Source organism: Mizuhopecten yessoensis, unplaced genomic scaffold (genome assembly GCF_002113885.1).
Source record: "Mizuhopecten yessoensis strain PY_sf001 unplaced genomic scaffold, ASM211388v2 scaffold11139, whole genome shotgun sequence".
Taxonomy (NCBI): Eukaryota; Metazoa; Mollusca; class Bivalvia; order Pectinida; family Pectinidae; genus Mizuhopecten; species Mizuhopecten yessoensis.
In genome coordinates this window covers 1,116,388-1,118,750 of record NW_018408899.1, presented here as the reverse complement: position 1 = coordinate 1,118,750, position 2,363 = coordinate 1,116,388, and the positions used below count along the sequence as shown (strand labels likewise).

Genomic DNA, 2,363 nt, shown 5'->3' with positions numbered 1-2,363 from the left:
AAACTATTTCAAACTTAAAGTAAAGATCTACTTGGCCGATTGAACTGAAACTTTGTAGGAATGATCGAATCATGGTCCTGACAAAGTGTTGTTATTTTTCGGGTCAATCAGAAATACAATTTGGCTGCCATGGCCGCTATTTTGCTACTAAGTTCTAATAGGCCGATCTCACTTAAAATTGGTCTAGGAATGATCAGCTCATGGTCCTGACAAAGTTAAGTTAACATTATACTATTTTTTACTCAAATTGGTACATATTTCAACAACAAAAATAAATACTATAGACTCAGGTGACCGTTAAGGCCCATGGGCCTCTTGTTATATTTACACTAAAATATTTATAACACAATTTTTTTAATCCATCACAAGATATACAAGTCTTCACCATTGTGAACTCCATCTCTCCACTCAACGCCAATGATAAACTGTCAACTACAAATTCAACTACAGCTAAAACAACTATTATTACTAACTTCCTAATTCTCACTTGAGCTCATATGGTAGGTCGGGAAACATTTTTTTTTCAGTTTTCTTTTAAATTTCATTTATCAAACATTCAAATTTCAAACAACCATGATTCTGTCAAATGTTCGATTTTCTGTTTAATTTCTACTATCTTTTTTAAACCTTCAAATTTCGAACAACCATAATTCTGTCAATTCCAAAACACCTAACTGATGTATTTTGTTTTAAATTCAAATTTAAAGGATGAGATATGAAGCAGCTGCAGAAAGTGTGAAATTTCAGCATCGTATCACTATGCCAAAACAATTCCAGTCTTGACACCACATACTTTAAAAGTAGTGATCTAAAACATCTTCAATTATTACTGGTTTTGCTTCAACAGAATTCATATGTTGGATCACCATTTTCTATTTGTTTAAAAGTTATATCATATGTACAATGGAATTATTACGAGTGATAAAACCAAACAACCAAAACATCCAGATGATATAAGCAATCTCAGTCATGTAATAATAATGGCCATGTGCATTAGTAGATTCTCCTGTGTACTGTAAATTGGAAGAAATGGAAGATGGTTGTTTTAATTTGATGGGGTCACCTCCCAATTTCCCAAACATATCAATTGACATATGATTTATTTAATTGACCATTTTTATGCAGGTCCGCGTGGAATTTTTAGACGACAGTAACCGTTCCATCATCAGGAACGTGAAAGGCCCAGTTCGTGAGGGAGACATCTTGACACTGTTAGAGTCTGAGAGAGAAGCCAGAAGGTTACGCTGAGGTGGATCTGGTTGTAAATATGATACAGGTCAGTTATATAACACTCTACATCTATCACTATGACGAATACTGACTATTTAAGTATATAAATGTAAAAAAAGGAAAAGCAATTGTTTTTAGCTAATAATTCATGAGAGCAGTTCTAATTTTTAGAAAGTATCATTGAAATCTTCATTAAGATTACCAAAGAATCTTTTTTCACCTGCTTATGAAAAATCACACAATTTAAAACAATCAGTCACTAAAGGTAGTCTTTTTTATAAGATCTGAAGTTCGTTTGGGAGATATTTTCTTGTGTGTTCTTAAATTCAGGTACCAAATAACATTTGATGTGTCCCATTTTCTTTATTTGAAATTTCTTAAGTATTTCACTTTAAAAGGAATAAATCTAAAAAAAATCAACATGGATTCAATGTTCATCAGGGCTAGCCAATAATGGCTAGTGAAATCTCCTGCTGGGCTATAAGTTCTGAAAACCGCTAGCATGATTGACTAGTCAAAATTTGATATTGCTTATGTTGTTGAATGATATTAGGTTAGTGCTCATGGACCCAGTTAAATTTTGAAACCACTACTCCTATTGACTAGGCGTATACAAAATTAAGTTTCTAGTCCTGTTTATGTATGTAATATCAGTTATTTGTGATCATTGATTTCTGGTGAGATATGCTAACCATTTCCTGTTTGTTATTTTCAGGGGCCTGGAAGTAATAGGAGATGACAAGGAAACTTGAATAAAACCTTTTCCTTCCAAACATTTATGATTCCTAGTTTTCTGTGTCAGTATTACAGCTGATATTTTAGATTCATATATATTAATTGCAATCTCTAATCACCACAATGATGCTGATAGTATTCATTGAATTTCAAAAAGTTCATTTTCCTTCAAGACACCATTCATTACCAAATATTTTTGTTAAATCTTTGGATTCAAAGGCTAATAAAGCAGACAAATTTAAATCAGGGGCCAGAGAAATGATATTGTGTAAAAAATGATAATGAATCTTTTGACCTTGTGATCCATGGAACTAGCCACATTGCTTTGAAAATATTGCTGAGTATCACTAGCTGAAATTGAATACACAAAATGTGTGATTGTGGTGAACAGCTATTGA

At 32.5% G+C, this 2,363-nt stretch overlaps 1 long non-coding RNA gene across 1 annotated transcript; it reads left to right on the top strand.

Moving 5' to 3' along the window:
• The first annotated feature begins 1,237 nt into the window (after nucleotides 1-1,237).
• Nucleotides 1,238-2,005, top strand: LOC110466664. Its single transcript, XR_002464756.1, has 2 exons — nucleotides 1,238-1,276; nucleotides 1,946-2,005. It is a non-coding gene; the product is annotated as an uncharacterized LOC110466664 (long non-coding RNA).
• The last annotated feature ends 358 nt before the right edge of the window (nucleotides 2,006-2,363 follow it).